Source organism: Streptopelia decaocto, assembly GCF_964273445.1.
Source record: "Streptopelia decaocto genome assembly, chromosome: 7".
Classification (NCBI taxonomy): domain Eukaryota; kingdom Metazoa; phylum Chordata; class Aves; order Columbiformes; family Columbidae; genus Streptopelia; species Streptopelia decaocto.
The window spans coordinates 54,162,851-54,179,086 of NC_138661.1; the positions used below are offsets into that span (position 1 = coordinate 54,162,851).

At 43.5% G+C, this 16,236-nt stretch overlaps 1 long non-coding RNA gene across 27 annotated transcripts in view; it reads left to right on the forward strand.

Annotated features, from left to right (window-relative positions):
* Positions 1–16,236, forward strand: part of LOC309442709 — a 70,904-nt gene that overhangs the window by 17,374 nt on the left and 37,294 nt on the right. For 11 of the 27 annotated variants that reach the window (XR_014184657.1, XR_014184658.1, XR_014184660.1 and 8 more), the window contains 3 exons: positions 3,211–3,301; positions 5,525–5,620; positions 5,794–5,858. This is a non-coding gene — a long non-coding RNA (uncharacterized lncRNA). The other 16 variants (XR_014184664.1, XR_014184668.1, XR_014184669.1 and 13 more) reach the window with 12 other exon arrangements.

Consider the following 16,236-nt stretch of genomic DNA (forward strand, 5'->3'; position numbering starts at 1 on the left):
GATCTGGGGGCTGTCTGTGCCCAGCCTCTGCCCACGGGCTGGCGTCCAGGCTGAGCCAGCCTCAGCCTCCTTAGCAGCCTCATACTTGGCTCTTCAATCTCTATTTCTTCTCTTATAAATACACTTAAGATGGAAGTGGACTGTTAATTTCAAGTGGTACTGGCTGATACTATCTGTTTGATTTTTTGAAAGAGTATGTTAGGAATATGTTAGAATAAATTGCCAGGGTTCATCTGCCTCTGAGATTTTGTGATTGTTGTCTCAATCCACATTTTTGAAAGCATAGGGTGGCAAACTGAGGGCTCATCCTTGCAATCTGTCCATGGCACATCATAAGTCCAGTCACTTACTGCAGGTTGAAGCCACTGGGTCTCAGTACTGGAGCAAATTTAGGAGGATTCTGTGGAATTTCTGAAAACATGTGGCACACCTCAGGCAACATGCTGCATAAGGGTGTTGTGCAATCCCAAACTGCCTGAAGTCTGTCATAATTTGTATATCTTGCCTTTCTGCTCCACCTTCCTTTCCACAGCTGTGAATAAGAATCCGCACGCAGTTTTGGACAACTGAGAAAACAAGTCTTGATGTGTTGAAAAAGGCAGTGCCTTCTTTTGGGCAGCCTGTGCCATCTGAAATCAGTGAGTGCAGGTAATGCCTGGCAGGCAGCGTAAGCTTTGATAGGTGTGCTCTGTGCTCGAGATGGCCCTCGGGGGAGCATCATGTTCTTTGAGGTGAGCATGAGCAGGTGCACTCTGTACATACTCAGAAGAATGTGGGCTGGCAGAAGCAAACTACAGGCAAGGGATGAAGGTCCAGAAGCTGTTTATCGTCTTGCTGCTATGTGCTGCTGACAATCAGTGTTCACAGAGTCCTTGCTAGTACCAAGAGCACCTGCTTCTGAAGTACAGGTACTCCTGGGAGTTAAATGGTTTGACTGATGCCATTTGCTGCTTGGCTTGAGAGAGAAGAAATTAAAGCTACAGATGGGGTGAGAAGTGTGCAAAATATTTGCAGGTGAAGAGAAAATGATTACAAATGTTTTAGCTTTCATATTCACCCAAAAATAATGAGTGAACCCTTTTCACAGTTTTGTTTTTCTTTTGAAAAAGAATAATTTCAAAGCTTAAATGAAACTGCTTGAGAAAAAAAAAAATACTAAAAGGTTCTTTATTGAATCAGACAAAATAGAAGTGGATAATTTCACTCAAACATCGTAGACCTTAAAGGCAATGCTGAATTCCAGTGAAGTAATTCCTTTTCTAGTTTCAGTCACAAACAACCCTTTATTGCTGCTTAATGCTCAAAACACCTCTTTTAGGCCATGTCCCTATTATCCTTCATAGTGTGTCATGATTCCCTAGGGTATCTCTTTCCCTATAATTTTGTGCCTAATTTCATTTTAATGTTTTTAAATACATTATAAAAATCTTACAATGGTATGTGTTAGGTTGTAGTCTGTTTGTGGCAGTGTGTCCCAGGAAAAGTCTTTTGTGGCAATTTGCAAGGATTAAACAAATTGTTTTCAATTTCAGAGTCTTTTTGCAGACCAGTTGTCGAATCGGGCGTTGTCCTGATTTCATTGGAATTAGGAGGTGTAATTTGGAGTGTGTGTGGCTCCTATCACTTAAGGTAGTCAGCACTATTAATTGATAATCTTGGGAAGTTATTTATTCTGATCTTCAAGACACAGTGGCATTACAGTGATACAATAAAATGCTTTACTTTTTAATTTTTAAACCACTGTCTCCTGTTGCTATCTTTTTTACAATTTAGAAATTACTGTGCTGAGTATTTTCAAATTTCACAGAACATTTTGTTCTGTGATTTAAATCCTGCATACCAAGCGCCTGCCTGGGGCAAAGACAAAAGAAGTTAGCTTTGATACTCCAGAACTGGTTGAATAAATCCCGTGCAGCTGGCCTGCGCGAAGCGTGCCCAGGGACAGAAGCCGCAGAGTGGATTCGGAGGGTTAGGAAGAGCTCTGTGCCTGTCAGATGCCAGGAGTGTTTTATTGCTTTTGCTGTGAAGGGCAGTAACATATAGGTATCCATACTGTGCAGCATTAAGTGTGCAAAGTGGTGATTGCCACGTGGTTCCCTAAGGCGTATATGTGAACGAAACCCATGCATAAGTGTGCAATGTTGCCTTCTTTGTATTTTTATGCATGCTTTGATGTTTTCCAACTTTGGAACTGTGGTTAAAGCCTCAAAGGGAATCCGTGAGTCTGCAGCAGCTGAGAAGATGTTTCCAGCACTGGAGGCTCCTGTGTGGTTGTGTGAATGTCTGTGCCTTGGTGAGGTCGTGGCATTGGCTGGCCTGCGCTGCAGTGTTTGTCCAGGGACATTCTCGAAGGCTTACTGAAACGGGCAAGCCAACACAGCACCATCTACACTGCTGTGTGCTTGTGGATGAAGTGCCAGTAACTGTTACGGATTGGAGACAACTTTTTCTGCCTGTGCTGTTCTTGCAACCAGCTCTGCTCCTTCAACTGTCTCTGCTTTGCCTCTCTTTGTAACATAACCCAGCTGAGACATAGTCCCAAGGGGAAACTGACTTAAACAAATGTAAATCTTGGAAAGTCATGAATTAAAAAATGCACAGTTCAGAAAAATACATTTTGGAATACAAGGTTATGAAGGCTGTGACCAGTTCACGTGAGCGGCTTGTAGCAAGGTCACGATTTCCTCCAATAGCGCATCAACAGGAGTTTGGAGAGCCTGCTTTTACTGGTGATGTGTGACTAGAGTGCTTTTGGCATTGCTCTGCGGTGCTGCCTTTTGGAATCCAGCTCCATTCTCAGGCTCCAGAGAGTTTCCAGGTTCTCTGGAAACAGGCACAAGAGCAAGGATTTGCAGAACTGACCTTTGGAGCTCAGAATGGCAGGACTCAGAAAAGAAAAAATATAGAAGCTGTCATTAATACAAACATTTACCAGTAGTACACTAAGAGGGACTTTAAAAAAGAGATTTGTATGCATTGGATCATAAACCACTTCTTTTAGCAAAATGTGATAAGAAGAAAATTATCCTTGGAGCCATTTGGCCATTAGCTGTTTCAGGTAGGGCTTTTTTTGTAATGGCCATACACTGAAACAGTGCACTGGGCTACATGGGCCACTGGCCCGAGCAAGAGCATGGCAATTCTTATGATGCGTGTGCTGAAAGACTTATCTTATGGGACTGTGATGGGGTTTGATTTGATTTGTTCCAGAATGGGATTGTCCTTGTTCCGGTTGATGCAAGTTCATGATTTAGACTGCAAGACTCGAGCAGGACAGAGGGACACATCTTGTCAAGAAATGGTAAGATTGTGTTACCTAAGTAGAGGGGGATGTTGAAGATGGGTGTATGTAGCTTGTGACTTTCAGTTGTTTGGTCTGAAGCAAGGGACAGGAAGGTGTTTCTTTTTTTCCTCTCCCTCTCCCTTTCCCTCCTCTCCTCTTTCTTTTGAAGGAGGATCAGTGCAGAGCAAAGAGAGGAGGTAAAAAATCCTTAGGATAACCAAAAAGAGAAGAGAAGCAGCACAGAGAGCAGGCCAAATGTTTTACTGGTGGATATAAGCATTATTCATATAACTTCAAGAGAGTACATGCTTTAGCCGAGCATGTACGAGCTGAGGACTTGGCCCATAATGTCCTTTATAAAGCTCTGATTCCTCCCCAAATAGTTTTTCCCTCCCTCTTCAAAGAGACACCTGTTGTTGGTAGAGTTGGTGATGATACTGGATTAGTGCACATGCAGTCAGCCTGCTTGGCCTCAGCCCTTTGGACCCAAAATGAACTCCAGCTGCTGTTGCCCGGAGCAGGTGCTTCATCCAGCCCCAGCAGCTGTTTGAATGTACACTGCTGTGGCCAAGAGGAGGGGGTGGGTCCCCTGAAGTACCCGGAGGCAGAGCGGATCAGCAGGAAGTGTGCCACAGAGACCTGATTTTTATACCCAGCATTTAGCAGACAAAAGTCGTTCTAGTATTTCCTTATGGAAATGGGGAATAGCAGCTGTCACTCTGCATGCACGGAGCCTGCACGGCACCAGGATGGATGATGGTCCCCAAAATGATGCTGAGGCACCATTGAAGACCAGCAAGGCCATGACAAATGGTTGATCTCTAAACTGCCAAATCTGTATTGTGAGCTGAAGAGATGATACAGGTACATAGCCATGTATGAGAAATTTTGATGGCTGGCAGTGTTTCACAGTTCTTCAGTGTTTGGAGTTGTTGGTTTGAAGCTCCAGTGAGCACCCCAGCGAAAATGAGATTAAGTGAAGAGCAGTGTACAGGCAGTAGTCTGCTCCAAATGATGGCGTGGGATTCACACTCACACTGCCAAACCCAGCAGCAAGGGCAGAAAACAAAAGCAGAGAGAATCTGGGGTTATGAAGCAGGCACAGGGGACAGTGTCAGGGAAATGTAGGATGAGGAGACAATGCGGGGGCACATAGAGATGTGGATGGTTGGGAGGTGGCAGAGTCTGAGGAGGGGGCACAGATAGCCCATGTCAGGGTAAAGCAGCAGCAGCCCAGGGTTTGAGTGAAGGGGACAGAACAAGGATGCAGGGTTCTTGGGGTAAGGGAATCACAGCCTTCGAAGAGAAGAAGGCAGCTGAGAGTACAGGCAACGCAGACCCAGAACTTACTCTGGGAGCATCCTGTGGAGCAGGGAATCTTATGGTATGAGCTGTTCAAAGTTATTCCCATTGCTGTCCCCAAAACCGGCCCCTTGAAAGTCCCTTCCAGCATGCCTTCAACTTGCTCTCTTTGGACTGTTCTTACTGACCCAGGAGAGGTCTCTGTGCAGTCCTGTGCTCTCTGATTATTCACATACTGCCAGGGACAGCCCTTCTGGCCTCTGTTTTCATGAGCATGCACTCTTTTGGCTGTGGCTGCATATGTCACTGTCAGCATTAACACTGAATTCAGTGTGACTGCTTAGGTTCCTCTCTCCTTAGCCATGTTTACTGAAGTTACCGGAGTCCCTACAGTTTCTCTGACAACCTGCATGTCAACTTTGTGTCCCTGTGCTGTGCATGGTTCCAGCCACATCCTATCATCCAGGCTTTTCATTCTGTGCATCTTTGCTGATTGCTTAACCAAGTTCCCACTGAGCCTCCATAAGGAGGAGTAAATGCCAAGCAAGGACATTTCCCTGTGTAGCTGTAAAAGGATTATTCAGACCATATTTCATTACAACATGGCCTCAGAGCAGGAGAAAAACATGCATATTGGACCCCACTCTTTGTTGGGAAATGGGATTTCCGCAGGTGCTCAGTTGCAGATGCTCTGCATGCCTCTAAGGCTTGGCACATGACATTGCTGAATCCTGATTCAGGATGCAAGAATGTCTCATGGTCCCTGCCATATAAACTGGTGTCTGGCCATGTTTGGAAATCAGCCGTCAATGATGACAGTAGACGAGTATGGGTGAAATGAGCAGCTTGGCTTCAGCACTAAGCTGGTCTTGTTGAACATTGTAAATACAGATGTCCAATTCATATTTTGAATAATGAAAATTATGACCTTTTCTGTAGCAAGTGGTATGAAACTGGATCGTCTTTCTTCATCTCCTCACTGCCTTCCCAGGATTTGAAAGTGTGACAAAGTATTTCATCTGTTTACAAGATTAGGTAAGGTTGGTAACCATAATTCTTATATAGATTTACATAGAAATACTCTAGACAGCCAAATATATTGATTTAAGATCATCTATGTGGTGGCAGGGTGATTGTTTCCATTTTAGTTCATCCACTTCTTGAATTGGTCATATTATCCAGCTGACTTCAGTTGTTTGTTCTTTCAGATGAAAAACTACTCCTGCTGGTACAGGCACATGCGATTTCTGTCCCAGTGTAGCTCTTCCATCAGGTATTCCTCCTACTTGTATTGCTTCTACATTGCAATTAAGAATTAGAGAAGTAGCATCAGAAACTGTACATGGATGATATTCTCAAGGCTGTAAGGAAACAGATGCATTAGAAATAAGTGGTTTCTGTGCTCACATCTCTAGGACACGTCACTGTTAATCATGGAAAGAAATGTCACACATAACTATTACACATGTGTGAGGTACATCTGTGCAATGGGAAGACATCCTCTGATGTGTTCCTGGTTAGTGTCCCTATGTTTTTGCCACTTTCAGTAAATTACAGTTGTCTCATGCTGCTGTGGGTTTATCAGCAATAGTTGCCCACTGTCTCCTTATCTCTCTGGTAGCATGGCTGGGTGATACACACACCCACTGCTGCTTCACTCTTGATGAAGTGGCAGGTGTTGAGCTGCCTTCTTCCTCCGTACTTCTTTTCCTTGGCTTCCTTGCACGGTAGTGTCACTCAAAAAAATGGAAGTGAAACTTTCTACTCCTTTAGTTTTTGGTTTGTTTTTTTTTTTAAAAACAACCCAAATGCCATTCTCAGAGTGGCCTGAGATCTGTATTTACATGTGGCAACACATTTAATTTTGTTTTCCAGAGACAGATGTGGATAAGAGTTTTTTGAAGTGTCTGTCTCTTGCTGATCTAAATGTAATTAGGTACCAAGGAGCTTTGTGGATTTAAGCTATTCCCAAAAGGTGTGTCGAAATGTCCAATGTGATGTCTGGAGAGGAACAACAAGAGTGGAGCACTTTAGGTGTAGTAAGTCATAATTTACTAATTGCTGGATTAAGACGAAGGAAATAAAGAGCTTTTTAGCAGGCCTCCGTGTTTTGGGGATCTGGTTTTCCTTTCTATGAGGCCCATGTTGTGCAGGAACTCCCAGTTGAGGGGCAGAAATACTGAAAGTGCCCTTTTACCATACAGCTGACAATTAGCTTGCTGCCAGTAGGAAAAACAACCATTAAGTGGTGAGTGAAAGTAGCGTCAGAAATGGACCTTGACAGAGTGGTAACACACAGTTAGACCGAGTGACATTCTTCACACCTGCTGTGGTGCATAACAGTAGCTGGCGGACTTAACCCGCAGCTCTACAAGCAGAGCATTGTGCTGTGGCACAGCCTGGACAGCGATTGAATTACACACCGATTAGGTCTTCGGCTTCTCTCTGTCAGTGTGGACAATGAAGAATCAGAGAAGTGGACACGAGAGCTTTAGCAGGCCTTGTGCTCTCGAACGGAGGAGGATTAGTTTGTAAATGGTAAATTGTGTCGGGGCCAAGAGTCGTAAAACCGAGCTCTTGCCCTTCTGCTGCCTCAAAGGCACAGGCTTTGCAGAAAACCCCTGCTCCCCGCTACTTCTGCCCACTGCTGTGATCAGGGGAGGAGCAGACATGTGGAATCTGCTCCTCCTTTTCTCTGCCAAAGAAGGAAGAAGACACTGGTACGTTTGTACAAATTTTGCCCCACACTATCTCCTGTCTTTTCTTAGAAAGGGCATGGGGTTAAATTAATTAGCCTTCTGCCATTTCCACAGGGATGCCTATTTGCCTCTCACTGAAGTGCTGCTGGCTGGTTCACTGCCTGGTAGAGCGTGTCTCTAAGGCTTGATCTAACCTGAAGCATACACTTTCTCAGGAGGTCTGCAATAGGGCTGAAGAGTTGCAGATGTTGCCTCCTTTCCCTCATGTCCTCTGCCTCCACGTAAGTGCAGTGCCTGTGCTGTGCTCTCAGCCCACTCACCCTGCAACACTCCTTGTGATGGAGGTTTGTACTGAGCTGGTGCAGAGCAGACTTTGCATTTGGTGGCAGTATCCCTTGTTGCTGTGTCGTTCACAGAGATGACAGGTTTATCCTTGCCTTTATTCCACTGGGACCAGCTTCTCTATACACAGGAACCAAAAGTGGCAAATCTTTTGTATCCTCTTTCAATTTTCTGTTGAAGGTCTACATCACATGAACTTCTTGAGGTTTTTGAAGAGGTAGAGCTTTTGGGTTTTTTTAAATAAAACCACGTTTAACGCAAGCTGGAGAAACAACTGCATCATGTGGCTGATACAGTGCATGGGAGTTCAGCACATTCCCGTTCCATCTGGTCTTGCACATCCACTCCCTGCACATATTAAATGTGATAGCTGGTAGTCATGAGGATAGACCCAGAGATGGGCAGGACTAGTGTGCCATGCAAACATTTATCTGCTGATCCCATCCTATTTTCTAGAACCAAATATTTCACTGTGATAAACTGGACATCTTAAAGCATTGTGGGAGTTGGAAGGATGTAACGACACTTAACCTGAACTTGGATTAGGCATATCTCATATCTTGGAGTTTGCCAGTAAATAACAAGGTATATGATCAACAGAAATATTACGTTCTTAATCTAAGTACAAAAAAGAAAAGGGTGGTTGTGAAAATTCAGCAGTCTTTCAAATCATCTTATGGCATATTGACCCTGAATAGTCACAGTAAAATTCAACCAGGGTGTTCCTACTGGCGATCTAAGAATATAGATGCGGTTGAATACATGGAAAACTGTATCTTGTTCCAGTTATCTTTATTACTGTAATAAATGATACTAACTCACCCTACAGACTTTATCTCATCTGTTTATAGTGTTGGCATTTATTTTATTTTGAGCTGGGAAGCAATGCATACCGAGAGACTGTAAGATTGTAAGAGGCTTTATGAATATACCATTTAAAAAGAATTGCTTGTGCTCTGGTTACTAGTTTGAACTGAGAAAAGTTAACTTACATTTCCTACTCCTGAAAGCAGTAGCAGATTTGCTATAATACACCAGTTTGGAGTAATTTTTCTGTAAACTATCAGTTCCAGAAAACTCCCAAATCACATTTTCTCTAATAGGTAGAAAATCCTTAGTACCTCCCAAAAGCTGTTCATGAGTCTGTGGGGTATGAAGGCTTTGCTTTGGTTCATTTTTTCAAAGTTCGATAAAAAATTATGAACAATAGAAATTCAGCTGTTGCTCTGCGTAGTGTCTACTGATAACTGATTGTTTGCTTTCAAAATTGGAAAATAAGCGCTATTCTAAATTGCCATTGTTGGCTTTAACACTGTGGAGTATTTCGAAGATAAGTTTTAAAGACAAAAAAAGAAAAGCAGTCATTCAGTAGTGCTGATACAGGAATGACAGAGGTTAATACCACTGACATCATGCTGGAACTGTATAGCATTTTGTTAATGGTTATTAATGCCCCGCTGCTGGGAGACAGACAGTGCCAGCTGCCGGTTCGTGTGGTGCCTCTCGGCGGGTGCGCCTGGGCCTCTGCTCCGAGAGGAGAGGGGCACGAGGAGGGCTCGAGTCTGCTCCCTACTTAGTCATCCCTCCGCTGAAACAGGAGGAGAGGAGGTGTGGAGAGAAGGTGGTTACAGCGCATTGCTCCTGTCTCTGCTGGCTTCAGAATGGGTCTTGGAGACCGAAGCACGAGCAGCAAATGTCTACAGAGCCACATCCAGAAGGCACCGAGGGCTTATGTTCATGTCAGATCTTCAAGACGATACTCAAGTTACACATCCTTTGGAAGAGAATGGCAATAAATTCAGACAAACATGCATGGAAATGGTTCCAGTAGGCCTGGGGAAGAAGCCTGCGTTCATGTGTGAGCCTTAGAGCTTTGGACATCAGTGGAAAGAAGTCAGAAATGCTATAGAATAAAGGAAAAAAGCCCTTGAGAGGAAGGGGAAGGAACTTTGTAATGGCAGAATGATGATGGATATAAAGCAATTAATTAGCTTTGACTAAATAATATTCATCGTACATCCAGATTTGTAGGTTTAGCCGCCTCACTTGGGGCTAGCTATTACTTTGTTTAATATCTTTGAACTTCATCCACCATAAGGGAGTGAAACAGATACAGAAAGGTGCAATACATCAGTGTAGCGTATCAAATTCAGAAAGGCATTTTTAGCAGTCTGTACTGAACACAGTTTTAAGCCAGATTAGATCATTCCTTAAGTGCATTGTTGTTATGACAAATCTGAAAGGAGCTAAAAGCATTTCAGTAGATGGAGAAAGGAAACTTTTATTTCTTTTCCCACAGCCTGCACCCAAAATGGGATTGCCAGCCAGGTTTGCACAACCCGGCCTTGTACCACACGAGCGCCCTGTGGTGAATGTGAGAGGAAGACGTAGAGATCATCTGCGAGTCCTGCGGGAGGAACTGGCTCACCAGGCCTCTCCAAATCATTCAGCTCCTAGATCTCTTAAAATGCTGGTGTAATGTAACCTGAATAATATATTCTGCCTGATGGCCCAAGGACATTTTGATGATAAGCATTGTCTGATGTGCCATACAGACTATTGTATTCTCTTTCATGCTAAGAAAAAAATAGTATATCACTACTTACAAATGTTTTCTAAAAGGGAAGATGAATGTTCGATTGCATGAGCCTCAGATCTGGGACACAATTTCGTTTTAAAACACATTAATTTTGCACACCTGTAATTATTAGAAATAAATGAAACATCCATGTAACATTGTACATGTACTCTCCAATTATGTAGCCTAATACTTGAACACAGTGATTTGTACAGACATTTTATTTTCTCTGGCCACTTTTACAGATGGAGTTGCCCATACAAATAGTTTTCAGTCAGTTGCCTTATCTTCAGTGCACCATCCTGGGCTGAACTACCTGGAGCAGCAGGCCAAGTGCAGTGGTTATTCCCCTCTGCACAGCATCGTGAGAGGTGGCATCTGAACCATTGTGTCCAGTTTTGGTCTACCCTGTACAAGAAAGTCAATGTCATACTTGAACGGGCCACCAAGGTGAGGGGCTGCAGCCCATGGTGCACCAGAAGAGATGTGGGCTTGTTCAGCCTGGAGAAGTCCTGTCTCTCACTGTCCACAGATAACTGCTGGGAGGGTGTGTGGAAAACAGAGTCAGACTTGTCTTGGACAGGCTGAGAGGCAAGAGGCCGCAGTTTGAGCAAAGGAAATTCCAAGTAAAGGCTAGAAAAAATATCAAAAAGAGCACACTAGGCTTTGGAGCAGGGCCCCAGAGTGGAGGTGGCGCCTCTGTCCTTGGAGATGCTCAGAATTTGACTGTACAAGCCCTGAACAACTTGGTCGAGCATGACTCTAATCACTAGACTAACAGATCACTGGAGGCCCATTGCAACCCCCATTGTGTCTGTGGTTCTGTGATAATACTTTGCAAATAAAAAGATAAATGGAACTATTCGCACTGGCATGAAACAACAATTGCAAAGCCAATAATGCAACTACGTGTAGTGAACAGTCCTTTCATTTTTTTAAGCCTGTTTCAGCTACAGGCATCTTCCATAGTCACTTTTCAGTGCCTATGTAACTGCAGTTAAATTGTTTGTTCGATTTTAAAGATTTTCTTTAAGGGTAGCTAATTAAAATAGTTCATATTGTTCTTTCCAGTAGCTCAGACTTCTCCTTTAATTATTACAAAAATTTGAAAAGAAAAAGTTATTTAATTTCAAACATGACTCTTTTGAATGTCTTCAGAATGAAAGTAGCATTAGAATTCTGTATTTTTTCAAGAAAATAGACACTTGTGAACCTCTAATCTTTAATTACTCTTTTACTCTGTTAGTAAATCACATTTAGAAGATTTCAATTGCAGGGACTCAACTTTTCATTTGCATTTCAAATCTCTGCAAATCGAACAAAAGCTGAAAGAGTCTAGGGAAGCTTCCACTCATCCAGCATTATCAGTGTAGTGCACTTTGGTGAAAGGGCAGCCCTGCACCCCCAATATGTTTTTAGGTTTTGCCTCTCTTGACATTTTTTTTTTCTGGGGAGAAAGAGGAGAGTTTGGCTTTGACAGTTTATCTGTTCCCAGTAGAATATTTTGGGGTAATCATAAAACTTGTGTGCTGCACATTTACCTTTTCTTAGTCATTCAAATAACTGTTGTGTCACAGGTAGTACGGGCACAAAAAAGTAGCGAGGTCAAAGGATACTAGTGGCAAAACTGGAGCATAATTATCCTTGAGCTTATTGCTTAAAAAAACAGGAGTAACTTTATGTAGACTCATATTTTCTATGCTAATGTGCAAAGTCCTAAGCAGACTAAAAAAACCTCAAACCCAACAAACGATGTTGTTGGCTTTTCCGTTGTCTACGGTCGTTGTGCATTTAGCCAAGACAGCAGAAACAGTCAGTTAGTCCAGTCCTGTCCCATAGTAGGGGGAATTACAATGAATGCAGCTACAGGTGACTCCTATTTTCTTCTCCCAAACATCTCACAAATTAGGTGCACCTGAACCTTCTCCACCTGGAAACCAGTCTGAGGCAGTTCTCTGACCTGGGATATCTCAGTCAGTTCTAAGTCTGGGACTATAACTGTAAAGGAAAACAGCCCAGGGAACAGAAGTTTGGTGGAGTGCTCTTTGCAGAGCGGTGAGTCAGCGCCACTCCATGAGGTGTGTTTGTGCAGAACGAGAGCTGCAGCTGCGTGCCCTGGCCCCGCCGGCCACAGGTCTGGGCCCTGGGGCAGGATTGCTGCCAGGGGACAGGGCGGTGGCGGGAGGCAGAGGTACCCCAGCCGTCTGCAAGAGCCGTGGGGGGACCGAGGCTGGTGGAGCGTGTGCCAGCTGAAGTGAGCTCCGCTGATGTGGAGTTTTTCCTCAGAGCAACAATCAGCCTCGAAAAGGTACTTCCATTGTAAAGTGATAATGAGTACAAGGCCACTTCCAAAGGATAAAATAACAATATGGCTGGGGTGGGGGTTATTTTGTGGCGTGTGGGTTTGGGGGTTTTTTGAGTGTAAGAAAATATGGTAGCAGATTCTGATGCATTTTATTATGCATGTAACTGACCCTTGAAACTTGATTTATTCTAGAGTTGTAGCTGGTGAAAGGGAAGTTAAAAGTAATACCTAAAATCTGCTCTATAGCAGATTCAGGTCCTGCAGAGCAGTCAGGTATGCTCCAATGCACTGAGGCTTTGGTTCTTCTCCTGGGTCTGGCATTATGAGTGTGTTTGAAGTATTTTGTTTCTGTCAAGTTTTGACTATGTTTGCATTTTTCTCTGTTGCCAGAGTGGTATCTGTCTGGAAGTTAATAATGTTTTGTTAGTGTGAACATGAACTGCTTGTCTGAAAACCTGGCTGGAACGGCTGAAGTTATGTGCCCCAGGCTCGTTATCACCATATGTAACTGCTATGGACAGAACTGTACATCAAGCTATTTCTTGCTGGGCCTTTTGGGTGTTTTGAGCTGAATTCTGTTTATGGACCTAATGTGTGTGGGGGAGGTTCTGCCTCCATTGAAAGAGAATAGGGCTTTGAGTTGATCAAGACAGATGACACTAGTGAAGACTTCTTTGTGATGTGTTCTGTCACTGCTATGCTCACTGTAGAGATGAGTAACTCCCTGACTTGAAATCATGCATGCCAGGGCAACCTCTTCACTAGCTCTGCAAGAGCAGCAGCGTAAAGCTCAATTATTAAACAGACTTTTCCGAGTAAGTCATTATACCTTTCTCCTAGAAACAGGTAGTATTATCTCAAATGGCTTCACTTAAGCAACTCCAGGAGTTTTAGTATGAGAAATGCTGGGGAGAACTTGTTTTCCTGCTTTTCTTCTCTCTTTCTCACAAAACTGTGAAGGACTTGCACTCCTGTTGCTTCATGGGAGCTGTGTTAATTCAGCATAGGCTTTTATATGAGGGCAGGTTTACAGTGCTGTGTCACCAAAGTTATATCAGAGAAAGGTATAACAGCATAAGGGAAAAATGAAGTTCAACACCCCTTAATTAAAAGTGCAAGTTGCAGATGTGAACAAGGTGCAAAGCTATTCACACTGGGAAGGAAATAGGGGGAACTTATTTCATTGAGATCTGGAGATGTTAAATAAACACCTTGTGTAGAAAGGATCCAGCCAAACCCTGGGCATGGGGCTTGGCTGCTGGGGAAGCAGGTGCTGCTCCGAAGCTTGTTTTCTGTATAAGGGCACAGTATGGAGTGAATGGGCTTATAAACATTAAAACTTCAGTCACATGCCTCTAAAGAACATTTCTTCAACTTGTGCCCATTATAAAGAAAGTGGATTAAAATGGGAAGAGCTGAAGGACTTTGTTCAAGTAGCTAACCAAATATCTGGGAACAATCAAGTCAATCAGAGTTGTCTTCTGAAAATAATGGTGTAAAGCCAAACTTGTAGGCTAGCATAAGCATCTGTCTCTGAATCTGCACATATGCCATCATCAAATTGCAGAAGAGGGTTCACAAGAATGGTGCAAGATTGTGGTTAGTAAGGCTTGAGGAGAAGGGCAGCTCCTAGTCTTCAGAGACTGCTTGCTTTTTAAAAATAGAGGGCTTAGATTCCACTGCCACAACCCTGTGGCGATCGGCAGTGCTTCAGCCTGATCTATGAACTTAAAACACATTTGATCTGTATGATGGTGCTTACTGCCAGGTCCTGCCACTCCACCTGAATAACTATCACATGCTCATAAATCAGGGGAGAGCATTCCTCTGTGACACCATCCCAAATGCCCTACTGAGCCGAAGCCTGTGTTAGCCATCAACGCCTCTTGCATAAACATGTCATACTTTAAAGCAGAGTCTTGCAAAAAGCACAAACAATATACTGGCATAGAGGGGCCACACAAAGTCAAGAGCTGTTAAGTGGGGGGAAGAGGAGGAGGAGGAAGATCTCTTGATAAATACATCTCCACCAGATACATGTGGAAAGAAAATAGCTAAGCCTAGGTTACATTCTGTTTTAAGTAAAGGAGTCAAATGTGGAAATGGTTGTCTTATTCGTTGTAAAACCAGCAAAATAATGGTGCAGGCAACTGACTTCTGCTGCATTCACTTCAGCCCAGTGAGTGACTCTACCTCATGCATCACTGTTTCTTGCTTTGCAAGACCTGCAAGTTGGATGTTCATGCGAGATTAATAGTTCTTCTAATCTTAAAATGACTTAGTTAAGAAGGATGAAGAATTTCTTTACAGGACCACTTGAAACCCTCTGTGATGTGCCATGAGGTTGTGTATCTAGATCTTGAAGTAGTTTGTGTATCTGTTTGAGTAGTAAAAAATGCTGGTTTGCATTTGGTCCACTCTAGAAAGCTGAGTAAGAACTATGGCTTGGTCCTGTATGTGCGTTCAAAACTACTTACTAAATTTTGCTTAAAGTCACCTCATTCTCTGGTGCCAACACTGTGGCTGGTAGCTCCTGTCTACCTGGTCTTAATTTTTGCACAACCTGATGCCAGTTTTAGGCATGGTGAGAGAATTGTTAAGGAGCACACCTTGTTATAGTGCCCAGCTGAGTGACTTGTAAAACTCATGTGTTTGTGTTGATGCGGCCTTTGATCTGAATCAGTAAGGAAAGTGCTCCCACAACAGCAGCTGGAACACACACAGCCAAAAGTGACACTGGGCTGTAAACAGTGTCTCCAGCCGTCCTTGTCAGAGGGGTCACAAATCATGGGGGCTGACAGGTGCCTGTGCTGGTGTCCTGCATGCAGGGTGTGCCTTGGTGTGGAGCAGCAGGTAGGAAACCTGCGTGGTGGGTGGCCAGCTTGTGACTTCAGTACAAATAACTCAAGTTCTCTGCTCAGGAGCAGCCTGTTGCACAACTTGGTGCAGAAATATAAACATTTGCTTTTCTTTAAAGTGGGCTGACTGCTGCTTATGCTCTGACTCCAGAGTAGGTTGGCAGCACCATGTGGCTGCACTGCAAAGGAGAGATTTATTCTGCATCTCAGAGCTGCTCAAACAAGGCCAGCAGCCTTGGTCAGACTGGAATTTGTGTATAAACCACGAGCCGCTATTTCACTGTTTCCACCAGCCCTTCCCTCAAATGTGATTGTCTTTAAACTTCTGCCACTAAAATCTGGTATTAGTAGCTTTTAAATTAGTAACAAACTGTTACTTTAAAACCAGTTCTACACTCTGTAGCAGTCGTGATAGGCTTAAAGTCAAGTTGTAGTATTAAGGCAAGTGCCTTTTGTGGAACACCTGAGCCTGCAGTTCTGCAGTTGCTTATGCTGGAATTCTGTATTCAGCACTCAGGTTTCTTTCCCAAGGAGGGGGATCCAGCATGCAAGAGGGAGGCGTAAGTGGGCATCATCCCAGAAGGGCTTCAGGGCATTTGGACTTTTTTAAGGATATGTAATCTATCACTAGGAGTAATTTTTTTCTAAATATATTAATAGTTGGACGAACTTATGAGTATTACTCTGCAGTGGGAGCCTGAGCCATAGTTAATACTTGATTGTGATGACCTTCCAAAAATGCATGCGGGACATGTGACACAATCTCTTTCCACTGCCTGCATAGAATTGGTTTTTACTGCCTGTATACGCTTATTTCTGCACTGCTCTTATCCCCTCATCACCTCCTTCTGTATATAATTTAAGGTCTT